Source organism: Pongo abelii, chromosome 2 (genome assembly GCF_028885655.2).
Source record: "Pongo abelii isolate AG06213 chromosome 2, NHGRI_mPonAbe1-v2.0_pri, whole genome shotgun sequence".
Classification (NCBI taxonomy): domain Eukaryota; kingdom Metazoa; phylum Chordata; class Mammalia; order Primates; family Hominidae; genus Pongo; species Pongo abelii.
Genome location: NC_085928.1, coordinates 139,737,572 through 139,752,222, shown reverse-complemented (window position 1 = coordinate 139,752,222; position 14,651 = coordinate 139,737,572). Strand labels below are relative to the sequence as shown.

Sequence of the window (14,651 nt, the reverse complement as noted above, 5' to 3'; positions counted from 1 at the left end):
TTCCCCATTTCTTGTTTTTCTCAGGTTTGTCAAAGATCAGATGGTTGTAGATGTGTGGTATTATTTCTGAGGGCTCTGTTCTATTCCATTGGTCTATATCTCTGTTTTAGTACCAGTACCATGCTGTTTTGGTTACTGTAGCTTTGTAGTATAATTTGAAGTCAGGTAGTGTGATGCCTCCAGCTTTGTTCTTTTGGCTTAGGATTGTCTTGGCAATGTGGGCTCTTTTTTGGTTGCATATGAACTTTAAAATAGATTTTTCCAATTCTGTGAAGAAAGTCATTGGTAGCTTGATGGGGATGGCATTGAATCTACAAATTACCTTGGGCAGTATGGCCATTTTCACCATATTGATTCTTCCTATCCATGAGTATGGAATGTTCTTCCATTTGTTTGTATCCTCTTTTATTTTGTTGAGCAGTGGTTTGTAGTTCTCCTTGAAGAGGTCCTTCACATCCCTTGTAAGTTGGATTCCTAGGTATTTTATTCTCTTTGAAGCAACTGTGAATGGGAATTCACTCATGATTTGGCTCTCTGTCTGTTATTGGTGTATAAGAATGCTTGTGATTTTTGCACATTGATTTTGTATCCTGAGACTTTGCTGAAGTTGCTTATCAGCTTAAGGAGATTTTGGGCTGAGACGATGGGGTTTTCTAAATATACAGTCATGTCATCTGCAAACAGGGACAATTTGACTTCCTCTTTTCCTAATTGAATACCGTTTATTTCTTTCTCCTGCCTGATTGCCCTGGCCAGAACTTCCAGCACTATGTTGAATAGGAGTGGTGAGAGAGGGTATCCCTGTCTTGTGCCAGTTTTCCAAGGGAATGCTTCCAGTTTTTGCCCATTCAATATGACATAGGCTGTGGGTTTGTTATAAATAGCTCTTATTATTTTGAGATATGTCCCATCAATACCGAATTTATTGAGAGTTTTTAGCATGAAGGGCTGTTGAATTTTGTCAAAGGCCTTTTCTGCATCTATTATTTTGTTAATATTGTAAGAACATTTAAATACTAATTCATCTGGAATACTTTGGTGCGTGCAGAGTGTTTAGACTCTGGCTTAAATTTTTCCAAGTATTTAACCAGTTAACTCAGCATTATTTATTAAAGAATTTAATCTTCCCCATTTACTTGAAACCACAAATTTAACTCCTATATAATCTTTGGTCTTTTCTTGAAAATGCTTTACAATGACTGAATAATCTATTATTTTATTCAATACATATTTGTGGTATATTTTAATGCCTAACATTTCTGTGCTCCACTGGTGGTTCTTCCTTTCAATATTTTGTTTTCATTCATGAATTACTTATTCTTCCAGACAAAAGATAAAATTGCTTTGCCAAACTCAAAAAAAAAAAACTCATTGATATTTTGTTTGCTATTTTTTTGAATTTATAAATTAGTGTAGTGATAATTGGCATCTTTGCCACTTAGTTCCCCTCATTGAAGAATATAATATATTTCTCTATTTAGTAGGTACTGCCAAAAAGTTTTCTTAGGTGATTGTACCAATTTTCACTTCCATACAGTATGTGAATGTTTCAGTCATTACACATCTTTGCCAACTCTTAGTACTTTTGCCTTTTTCATTTTAACTATTCTAGTGGCTATGACATTGCTTATGACTTTATTTGCATTTCTTTGATGATTAATAAAATTATGTGCCTTTCATGTTCTTATTTGCCATTTGGATGTCCTTATTTTAATCAAGTATTTATTCAAATCTTTCCTCTGCTTTTTTCTATTGTATTGCTTGCCTTTCTCTTTTTGTTTTTTATAAGTTATTTGTACACTCAGGATTTGAGTCCTTTATCAGATGTATGTATTTCAACTGTCATCTCTTACAATGTGGCTTTCTTAAAATTCATAATTGTTTTCACCTTATTAATACAGTATTTATTTGTCTCCCCTCTGTCAAACTCTGAGCCAACCACATTCCCCAGGCTACCTGGGAATGTATAGGAAAAAAGAACATACAGGGCCAATGAGACATAGGAGAAAGAACTATGGGAGGTGGAGATGGCTCCTTCACATGGCAAAAAGAATGAGAGAGGCAATCATCAGGCAAAAGAGCCCCATGACCTCCCAGAGGGCAAAGCCCAGAATGGGATAGAAGAGCTGTTGCTTCAGAGAAGTGTTCCTGGCATAACCAATGATGAGGCTCCCAAACACAGTCCCAACCAATCCCAGCCCCAGAGCCAGCCACCCCAACTGTAGCAGCCCCAACTCCAATAAACTTGGCTGCTGTGTCAATGTCTCTTGAAATTGCACTGGTTTGGAAGCTGCAGCTAGGGACAAGTGAGATAAGGGGATGTGAGACTGCCAAGCTGCTGAGGCTCTCATCTGTCAGTGTCTCTGGTCATTTCAGCACCACTGCAGATAGTAGGCAGCTCAGCAACTGGGAGGTACTCTTGACCAAGAGTGGGTGTAGGCACACTTGGAGCAGGTGTACATTTTTAGGGGTGAGGGGCTATGGGAACACAGTTGCTTTCAGTGCAGAGAAGGTAGAGAGCAAATTTCATAATTTTAATGTAACTAATTTATTAGTTTTTTTCTTTATGGCTAATGCATTTTATATCTTGTTTAAGAATTTTTTGCCTGCCCCAAGGTCGTGAGGATATTTTTCATTTTCTTCTAAAATCTCATTGTTTTCTTTTTATAATTGTAACTCTGAACTTGATTTTTGTTCATGATGTGAGGTAGTGGAAAAAGGTAATTTTTCCATGTGCATTTACAAATGACCCAGTAAATAAATTTTGAAAGGACAAAATTATAAAAATAAAAGGGAATGTTAAAGCTGCCTGAAGAGCTCTGCAGACCCACTCTCTGGCAAAATAACCATAATAAGTGAAAATTATATTTAAAAAGAACAACTATATAATAATTACATTAAACAAATGTATTAATCTTCCAATTAAGAGGCAGACTTTGGTAACATGGACTTTTAAAAATCATTAATTTTATCCTGTTTATAGGAGACTAATTTTAGATTCCAACATACAAATACATGGAAAGTAAAACAATAAAAGAGGATACAACCATTAGAAAGTTGAAGTGGCAATACTAACATAAGACAAAATCAACTTTAAAACAAAAACTGTTACTAAAGAGATACATTTTATAATGATGAGTCATTATTTATAGAGGTATAATAATTATAAACATGTAGGTACCTAATAACAGAGCCCCCAAATTCATGAAGTAAAAACTGACAGATTCAATAAATAGATAATTCAACAATAATAGTTGGAGATTTCAATACTCCACTTTCTATAATGAATAGAATAACCACACAGAAGGTGAATGAGAAAATAGGAGACTTGAACAACAATGTAAACCAACTATACCTGACATGCATCTGTGCAATAATCCACAAAATAACAGCAAAGTACACATTCTTCTTAAGTTCATAAGGAACATTCTCCAGAATAGACCATGTGTTAGGCCATAAAGCAAACCTCAATAAATTAAAGAGGGTTAAAATCATACAAAGTGCATTCTCTAGCCAAAAAGAAATCAAATTGAAAATCAAAAACATACAGAAAAAAATTTCATTCACAAATATATGGAAATTAAACATCAGACTTCTAAATATTCAATGTGGGAAATAAAAAATTTAAAATACTTAGAGATGTATTAAAATAAAAGCACAACGTTTCAAAACTATGGAATGAAGCTAACACCATACTTAGAAGGAAATTTATAGTAGTAAAAACCTATCTTTAGGAAGAAGAAATGTTTCAAATTTATAACCTAAGCTTCCAATACAAATCACTGGAAAAAAGAATAAACTAAACTCAAACTGGTAAAATTAAGGAAATAGTAAAGACTATAATGAAAATTAATGAAGTAGAATACAGAAACAATATAGAAAACTAATGAAGCTGAACATTGTTCTTTAAAGAGATTAACAAACTTTAAGCTAGACTGACCAAGAAAAAAAGAGGCACGACAGATTCCTAAAATAAGAAGTAAAAGAGCATAATACTGAACTTGCAGAAATAAAAAGGGTTATAAGGGATATGATGAGCAGTAACTATATGTTAACAAATTAGATAAATGAAATGGGCAAATTCCTAGAAGACACAAACTGCAAACTGACTCAAGAGGAAGTAAAAATCCTGAATAGATTTAACAATAGATTGAATTAGACATTTAAAACTTCCCACAAATAAAAACAGGCCCATATGGCTTCATTTGAATTATACCAAATGTCTAAAGATAAATTAACATCAATTTTCCACAAATTCTTCCAAAGGAGGGAACACTTTCTGACTCATTCTATGAGCCCAGTATTACCCTAATACCAAAACCAGACAAACGTATTACAAGAAAATAAAAGTTTACATCGATAACTTCTATTAGTGCAATGGCAAAAATTCTCAGCAAAGTACTATCAAACCAATTCAGCAACATATGAAAAGGATTATACACCATTACTGAGAAAGATCTATACCAGCAATTTAAGGTTGGTTGAACGTCCAAGAATCAATGTAATACAGCATGTCAATAGAATAAAGGACAAAAGCTACATGAGCATCTCAATAAATACAGAAAAAACATTTGACAAAATTTGACAGTACTTCATGAAGAAAATATGCAACAAATAATAAGCAGAAGATGGGATTTCCTTAACTTGATAAAGGGCATCTTCAAAAGTCTCTTAACTAACATACTTAATGGTGAAAGACAGAACTTTTCTCCTAAGATCAGGAATGAGACATGAATGTCTGCTCCCCCTTCATCTTCCATTCAACTTTGTACAGGAGGTTCAAGTCAGGTCAATTAGGAATTTTTTTTTTTTTAAAGAGCATTCAGTTTGAAAAGAAGAAGGATAACCATATATATTTGCAGATGATATTATGTATAGAAAATCCTAAGGAATCCACTAAAAAAATCATCAGATAATAAATTAGTTCAGCAACATTGCAGGGTAAAAGATAGATTCATTATTTCAACTGATCAACATAAAAAATCAGGGCAGGTGTGGTGGCTCATGCCTGTAATCCCAGCACTTTGGGAGGCTGAAGTGGGAGGATCACTTGAGCTCAGGGTTTCAAGACCAGCCTGGGCAATATGGCGAGACCCCATATCTCCCAAAAATACACACACACAAATAGCTAGGCATGGTGGTATGCACCTGTAGTACCAGCTACTTGGGAGGCTGAAGGGGGAAGATGGTTTGAGCCCAGGAGACAGAGATTGCAATGAGCTGAGATTGCACCATTGTACCCCAGCCTGGGTGACAAAGCCAGACACTGTCTCAAGAAAACAAAAAAGATCAATTGTATGTCTGAATATTATCAATACATAATAGGAAGAGGTCCCATGTTCATCAATTGGATGATCTAATTTTATTAAAATGGAAATACTCCCCAAATTAATCTATAGTTTCAGCACAATCCTCATCAAAATTCTAGCTGGCCCCTCTGCAGTAATTGGTGAGCTGATCCTAAAATATATATGATAATTCAAGAGACCTAGAATAGCAAAAACAATTTTGAAAAAGAACAAAGTTGGAGGGCTTGCACTTCCTCGTTTCTAACCTGGCAGTAATCGAGACTGTATGGTACTGGCATCAGGATAGACATATATCAATGGAATAGAATTGAGAGTCCATAAATAAACCCTCTCATTTATGGTAAATTTATTTTTAACAAAAATGCCAGGACAATTCAGTGGCGAAAGGATAGTCTTTTCAACAAATAGTGTTAAAACAACTGGATGTCCACATGCAAAATAGTAAAATTGGACCCCTACCTCATACTATTAAATACATGCAAAAATACACCAAACTGATCAAAGTCATAGACATAAGAGCAAAAATTATAAAATTCTTAGAAGTTAATATAGGTCTAGATTTTTATTAACTTAGAATAGGCTGATTTCTTAGGCATAACATCAAAAGTACAAGAAGCAAAAGAAAAACCTAGACAAATAGGACTTTATAAAAATTTAAAACTTTTGTGCCACAAAAGACACCATCAGAAGACTGAAAAGACACCCACAGAATAGGAGAAAATATTTGCAAATCGTGTTTATGACAAGGGACTTGTATCTAAAATACATAACACCTCTTACTCTTATAACCCAATCATGGAAAGAAAGCCCAATTAAAAATGGCCAAAGGATTTGAATAAACATTTCTCCAAAGAAGATATACAAATGGTCAGTAAGTACATGAAAAAATGATCGATGTCATTAGCCATCAACTAAATGCACATTAAAACCACAGTGAGATACTACTTTACACCCACTGGATGCCAAAAAGTCAGATAATGACAAGCTATTGAACCCTTGCAAACTACTGGTGGGATTGCCTGGGACAGAGCTGCTTTGGAAAATAGTCTGGCAGTTCCTCAAAAGGCTAAACCTAGATGGAGAGTATTAGTTTCTGGGTCTTCCATAACAAAGCACCACACACTGAGTGTCATAAACAACTCTCAAATTCTGGAGGCTAGAATTCTGAGATCAAGGTGCCAGCAGGGTTGGTTTCTTCTGAGACCTCTCTCTTGGGCTTGCAGATGGCTGTCTTCTCCCTGTGTCTACACATAGCCTTCTCTCTGTATCTATCTGTGTTCTAATCTTCTTTCTTATAAGGGCACCAGTCATATTGGATTAGAACCTATCCCAATGGCTTCATTTATTTTAATTACCTCTTTAAAGATCCTGTCTCCGAATACAGTCACATTCTAAGGTGCAAGGGAGTAGGACTCCAACATATAAATTGGAAGAGGACACAACTTAGCACATGACAGAGTTTCTGTATGACCCAGCAATTTCATTCCTAAGTGTCTCAATTTGTTTGATCCGCTATTTAAAAAGATACAATAAACTTGGTGGCTTATAAACAACAGAAATTTATTTTCCACAGTTTTGAAGGCTGGGAATTCCAAGATCAAAGTGCCAGCAGATTTGATGTCTGGTGAGGAACAATTTTCTGGTTCATAGGTGGAGCCTTCTTACTACATTCTCAAATGGTGGAGGAGGCAAGGCAGCTGTCTGGTGCCTCTTTTATTAGGGCACTAATCCCATTCATGAGGGCTCTACCCTCATGACAATTACCTCCCAAAGTCCACACCTCCTAATACCATCACATTGGTGATTAGGTTTCAACATATGAATTTGAGAGGGACACAAACATTCAGACCATAGCACTAGATATCTACCCAAGAAAAATAAACATATGTTCCACACAAAAACCTTTTCATGAATGTTCATAGCAACATTATTCATAATATCCAAGAAGTGGAAATAATCCATATGTCCATCAACTGGGAAACTGACAAACAAAATATAATGCTCATTCAATGGAATATTCTTCAGCAGTAAAAAGTAACAAAATACTGATACATATTTTAATCAGGTGAATCTTGAAAACATTATTCTAAGTGAAAGAAACCATTCACAAAGCACCACATATACTATCGAGTCAAAGAGTAGATTTAAGTTTACCCATGGTAGGAGGGTGGGGAAGTTGGAACGAAATGGTGGGTGGCTGCTAATGGGTACAGATTTTTTTGGTTGGATGATTCTGATTTAAATGTTCAAAAATCGATTGTGGTGATGGTTGCACAACTCTGTGAATGTACTGAAAACTGTTGAGTTGTATACTTTAAACAGCTGAATTATATGGCATGTTAGTTATGTCTCAGTAAAGCCATTATTAAGAAAATAAGACCACTTCCTGGAAATAGAAATGCTATTATAATAGCTAACACATAAATAAAGCCATTAGATGTTAATATAGTCCCAAAAAATCTGCTGAAGCATGTATTCCATTAAAACACATGAAGAAACTAACAAATAGAAAGCCATGGAATCCAGAAAACAGATCATCAACATAAGACAGAGCCAAAGTATTCCCAGTATGATGGTGAAGGGAGAGAGCTATACAGCAAGAGCAGTCCTGAGTAGAGCAGAAAGGCTTCAGGAGAGATGGAAGAGAGACAAACCTGGTAGAATAGCTCACATATTTAATAAAGTGAAAGGAGAGTTACACTTCCTACAAAATTTGGCAATGAAATGGTGATGCATGTATAAATGACAGTCAAACAAAACAAGAAATAGAAGTGACCATTACTCCTAAGAAAACAATAAATGGCACACAATGTATAAAACATGGCTCTGTTAGGAACAATATTTGCATAGTCATAGTAATATAAACAGTAAACATTGATCTCATTTAAATAGATATAATTATTTGGAGGATGATAAGGGAAATGCAGATGTGGTTAAGACAGCCTTTAAAGAAATTCTATAGAAAATATCTAAAACTAGAAAAGCAAGAAAGAGATGCATGAGAATATTATACAAAAACGAAAGAGTTAAGTGTGGTTGTCTTTAGAGCACATGAACTGGGGAGGCAAGAGGCAAGAAAATTTTATCTCCTATAGTAACCTCAGTAGAATCAATTGACTCTTTACTCTATGTACATGGAAAGACTTATTAAAAATTAAAGTTAAATTTTAAACAGAGAAAAGAAATACTATGTGGTAGATTTCCATTTCTATCAATATTATGTGCTAGATATACTGAAGGGAAAAACCTCTCACTAAAAAGTTATCTAGAAATATTGGGTGAAATTCACTAACAGTCTTTTAATTCTATACCTGAGTTTAAAGAAAGTGAGGGGAATCCCCAAAACGAAACCAAAAAGAAACTGAAAACCAGAAGAAACCAGCATCATTTATTAGTGTTTTGTAGTTTTCATTGTAGAGGTCTTCCACCTTTTTGGGGGATGGGGGGGGAATGAGTCTCGCTCTGTTGCTCAGGCTGGAGTTCAGTGGCACAATCTCGGCTCACTGCAACCTCCACCTCTCGGGGTCAAGCAATTCTCCTGCCTTAGCCTCCCGAGTAGTGCCGGCACCATGCTTGGCTTATTTTGTAGTTTTAGTAGAGATGGGGTTTCATGATGTTGGCCACGCTGGTCTCGAACTCCTGACCTCAGTGATGCACCCCACTTGGCCTCCCGAAGTGCTGGGATTACAGGCATGAGCCTGTAAAATTGATTTATTTTAATCAATAAATTGATTAAATTTATTCTTGGGTACTTTGGGTTTTTTGTAGATATGTAAATGCGATTACTTTCTTGACTTCTTTTTCAGCTAGTTCATTATTGGTGTATAGAAATGCTAGTGATTTTGTATCCTGCAACTTTACTGAATTCATTAATCAGTCATAAGGGCTTTTTGTGGCATCTTTAATTTTTCTGTATATAAGATTATGTCATCTGCAAAGAAGGACAATTTGACTTTCTCTGTTCTTTACTCTTATTCAAGGATACTAATTAGGTATAAATAAAATCCTTTTTATTTTTCTATTATTTTCTCTGTAATCCTTTTAAATGCTCTTTTGCTTCTCCATTTTATTTTGCTCATTTTTCTGAAACCTATCCTCAATATTCCTAACTGTATTTTTGGTACTACCTTTTCTCCTTTTATTGATATTTCTAACATGGTTATCTTTTATATAATAGCTTCAGTCTCTCCTCTCATTTTTTTCTCCTGGCTCTTCCAGTTCATTTTAAAAATCCCTTTCTAGAATTTTTTTGTTATTATCTTATTTGTACACTTGTCTGTATTCTTTGAGCTCTTGGTGCAAAGAGACGTATTTCTTTTAATATATCTTATTTTAATTCAAGGAAAGTATTCAATATTTTCTCATGCTTTGTAAAATAATTATTTCGGTGTTCTTGTTATAGTGAGTTTCTTCATTTTTATCTTTTAATATTTTTGTCATAGTTTCTGGCTGGTTTTTTAAATTATTGTTTATATTTTAATGGGAGCTAGTTTTTCTTGGTCAGCTGCTTGCTGAAGAATAGTGTATGGTAACAGACATCAGTCTAGGTGAGCTGGCCCAGCTGGCAAATAGGGTCTAGATCTGTTGCCTCAAAATATTCTCCCACCAACTTTCTTCTCTGAAGCTCTGTCTTTTGGAGTTAGACGTGGGACTCCATGAGGCCAATATCCCAGATTCTTCATGTAGTGACTTTGTGCCTACTCCTCTTCAAATGACCTTGCCCCACAACATTTCTCCTCTACCCTACCATAGCTTGACTCTCATGAGATGGCATCTCTGCTACTCTTTACATATGAACTTTCTTACTGCTTTTTAATATTAAATGGGGCTCAGGGATATTCCAGTAAACCATCTGTTCCAAGATAAGAGATTGACAGCTTGTACCCTCATTAACCACCTACACATGGAGAATTCTATGCACTGGTGGAGTCTGAAGAAGCAACTTCATTTATTCAAAAAATATGTGTTGAGTGGACACCACATTGCAGGTACTGTTCTAAGCCTTCAAAATACATCAGTAAACAAAAGAAAAAATATCTCTGCCCTTGCTGAATTTGTCTTGTTGGGAGCAGGGAGAGGGGGAGAGACTATAAAAAATAATGTCATAAATTATAAAAATTGATAAATATATTGGGGAGAAGTGCAGAAAGGAGGAATCAGGAGTGGTAGAGGATAAACAATTGCAATTTAAAAGAATGGTCTAAATTTCACTGCATTTGGCAGCTATTCTTCATTGATTGTGGGTTGAGATTTTCTTCTCATATGGTCTCTGCTCTTTTTGTTGTTTCAGAAGGGAGAATAAAGTTGGCTTATCCTGATTCTGCAATACTTAACTGGAAGGCCTCTACCATCTCCTTTTGCATAAATGTATTTATTTCTTAAGTTATGGTGATTTGTAGCGTAACATTCCTTTCTGTTTTCCTTCTTTGCCATCATTCTGTATGTAGGAAAGATGGAGAAATCCGAGAAGTTCTTGAAATTCAACCATTCTTTCCCTAACCTGAATCCAATCACATTGTGACTTACATAACTCTTGTGAGTTCTCTTGAACTTTAATTAATTTATGACAACTTTAATTAATTTATGACAATTGGTTTGAGTTTTGTGGTTTTCCTTTTGAAGGTACGTTCGCACATAATTTGGAACAGGGGCGGTGGGGGTAACACCCATGAGAAAATAACCTCCTCTTCTCTTTTCCTCACACCTAAATATATAGTTACATTTGTAGGAATGTTTATATATTTTTAAGATGTGCTCATAATATTTCAAGATAAAAGCTACCTTCTTATAGGTGTAACTGAAGAGTGGAAGTCTTTCTGACAGAAAATCAGGACTGAGAGGGGATTACCAAGGTAACATCCAGGGGAGACTCTAATTTTGATTGTTCAAAGTGTCAAAGAAGAGATTTCTTAGTGGCAGATTTTGGACGTCATCCACCAGGTGGAGGGGACCTGAGAGTGAGAAAGTCCCCAGCCCTCTGATCCTTATTTTCTGGTGGCTTAGCTGGGCAGAAGTGACCAAGGAACTGTCACGATGGTGGTCAAGACTCCTAGAAATATCTGGGCTGAAAAACTGAAACTGACCCACAGAGAGAAAGAGAATTAAACATAGAAATATAGAGTTTAGTCAGAATATGAGTTTCTCATTCCAGAAGCACAACTGTATACATTTCCTAAGAAGGATGCATGAGCCAACAAATTTTTATTGCCCTGTTTTGAGTTTCACTTCTGTCACTTCCAAAAGAATCTTGACTAAAGCACAGGGGAGGAAGGGCCTTTCTACAATTGAGCTAGCGATTTAAAGGAGGAGCTTTGAATGCCTACGTATCAGTTAGGGTACTGCTGGGTTGCTATTTCCAGAAAACTTGATAAACAATGGCCCAAACAAGTAATTTGTCTTACATGACAAGAAGTCTGAGACAGGCAGACCAAGGCAGGTAGACTGAAAGTCTATGCCCTCAAGACTCTAGACTCCTTCCATCTTTCTGCCATCCTTAGTGAAGCTTCCTGGATCTCCAGGCTCATGTCTATATTGTAGGTTAAAAAACAGACAAGAAAATGGAAATACAGCACCAGCAGTCTCCCACCTGCTTTTCATTAGCCATAACTCAGTCACAAGGCCTCCTTAGCTACAAGGCAGTCTGGGAAATTCAGCTTTCAGCTTTCTAAACTTCATAGTGGAGTAGGGTTGGGATGGTTAAAACCGAAGGAGACAAGGTGGTGGCAGTGAGTAAAAGAGGCAGTAAGAAAGGAAGACAAAGCCCGAGAAATAGAGTTTGTTCTGTTTGTCAACCACCCTATCAGCCGGAGGATCCTCCTCCCACAGCCAACTTTGAAGATTCCTGGGATAGAATGTGGATCGGGGAGAGCTCTTGCTGTTAAGGCAAGTGATAGTTACAAATATAATTCATGTAATTTTATTACTTTAAAGATATATATATGTATATATATATATAGACAGAGGGAGAGAGAGTACTATATGTATATAGAGAGAGTACTATAGTATATATTTTATATAATATACACATATGTTAAACCATGTCTAAATACTAATGACAAACTATAAAAAATATCAGTAGCACATATGACAGATAATTTTCTTTATTTGCAAAGAGATCCTAAAATCAGTAAAAGATAACCAACACATCTTTTATGACTTAAAAGATATAAATAGTTTATAGAAAAAGAAGCCAAAATAACACTCCCCAAAGCTACAAAGATGATTACAATACTCATAATAAAAAAACTATAATAAAAACAGGCTTGCCAAGACTTCTTCCTCCTCAGTGCACTTTCTTCTCTCGGCGCTTCCAGGAAGGACATCACAACATCTTGATTTTCCTCCTAGTGCTCTGGTCCCTTTGTCTTGGTCTCTTTCCCTGGTTTCTCCTCTTTTCCCTGGCTTCTCCTCTAAATGCTGGAGTGCTCCAGGAATCAGTCCTCTGTCCTCTTCTCTTTTCTCTCTGCATTCGTTCACTTGGGAATCTTATCCAATCTCAGAACTTTAAATAGTATCTATAGTCTAATGACTTTAAAATACATATTTCTGGCCCCGGCCTTTTTCTAAATTCCAGACTCACATATCCAGCTGCTTACTCAACATCCCCAGCCGCATGTCCAATTGCTGTCTCAAGCTCAACATTTCCAAAGCTGAACTCTTGGTCTTTAACAACTCGTCAGACCTGCTCTACTCACAACTGTCTCGTATTTCAGTTGACAACATCTTCATCCTTTAAGCTGATTGTGCTAAAAGCCTTTCTGGCATCTTTGACTCTTGTTTTTCTTTCATATCCCACATTCGATCTGTCAATATTGGCTCTAAGTTCAAAATATATCTAAAATATCACCATTTCTTACCCATGATATCCAAGCCATCATTATCCCTTGCATCTTAATTCATCTCCCCACTGCCACCTTTGCAGGCTTGTATTCTATTGACAGCACTACAGCAGAGTGATATTTTAAAACATGAATCAAATCATCTCACTCCTCTATCAAAACCCTGCAACGGACTATACTCAAAATAAAATCTGGAGAACTTTTTAAAAGGTAGTTTTAAAACATATCTGCAAACTTTGGGATACTCCTCACACTTCAAGGTGGAACTGAATCTCCCTCACCTTGCTTAGGGACCAGCCTCAGCGACCAGTGACTCATTTCTAATGACTAGAATGGGATGGAAGTGACGGAGCATGACTTCAAAAGCTGGCTCTGTCTCTCTCTCGAGGCTCATTGAACTCCACTACTATATTGTGAGGAAACCCAGACCACATGGAAAGTTTACATATAGGTGGTCTGGCCACAGCCCCAGCTGAAGTCCCAACCAACATCAACCACCAGACATGTGAAGAAGCCTTAGGGATGATACCAGCCCCAACCTTCAAGCCATACTCACGGATGCTGAGGAAAGTAGAGATATACTTTCCCACTGAGCTGTGCCCAAATCACAGATTAGTGAACAAAGTGTTTTCATCGAGTTAAGCCATAAATTTTGGAATAATTTGTTACATAGCAATAGATAACTTAAACATAATCCTTCATAAGGCCATATCCAATATGATTCTCCTCCTCAATTCCTCTTTAACTTCATTTCTTTGACTCACTTTTTCATACCACTTCATGCATACTGGCATCATCATTGCTGTTCCTCAAACAAACCAGGTACATTTCCACCTTGCAGCCTTTCTTTCTCTTTTTTTTTTTTTTTGAGATGGACTCTCACTCTTGTTGCCCAGGCTGGAGTGTAACGATACATTCTCATCTCACTGCAATATCTGCCTCCCAGGTTCAAGCAATTCTCCTGTCTCAGCCTCCTGAGTAGCTGGGATTACAGGTGCCCACCACTATGCCCAGCTAACTTTTGTACTTTTAGTAGAGCCAGGGTTTCACCATGTTGGCCAGGCTGGTCTCGAACCCCTGACCTCGTGATCTGCCCACCTCGACCTCCTAAAATGCTGGGTTTACAGGCGTGAGCCACCATTCCCGGCCACAGCCTTTGTTTGTGTTAGCTGTTGCCTCTGCCTGGAATGACCTTGTCCCTGATATCTACATAGCCTTTCAAGGACAAGCTTTTCCTTTGCCTCCTTCAAATCTTTGCTCAAGTGTCAGCCCCTCATTGGCAAGCCCTGGCCATATTTTTAATACTTGCCCAAACCTCCCCGCTGGCACTCCAGGTACCCTTACCTTGCTATACTTTCATTTTTATTTCATAGTGTTTTCACTTTATAACACACTGGATAATTTACTTATTTACTGTGGTACTATCTCTAAGATCCCCAGCTGTGCTCTTAATATGTAAACTCCATGAGGGCAGGGTTTTTTTTTTTTTTATTACTGTTACTCT

The 14,651-nt window shown here is 36.6% G+C and overlaps 1 pseudogene; it reads right to left on the bottom strand.

Annotated features, from left to right (window-relative positions):
• Window positions 1-2,036: 2,036 nt before the first annotated feature.
• LOC112132661 (ATP synthase F(0) complex subunit C2, mitochondrial-like) lies at window positions 2,037-12,923 on the bottom strand (annotated as a pseudogene).
• Between the last annotated feature and the right edge of the window lie 1,728 nt (window positions 12,924-14,651).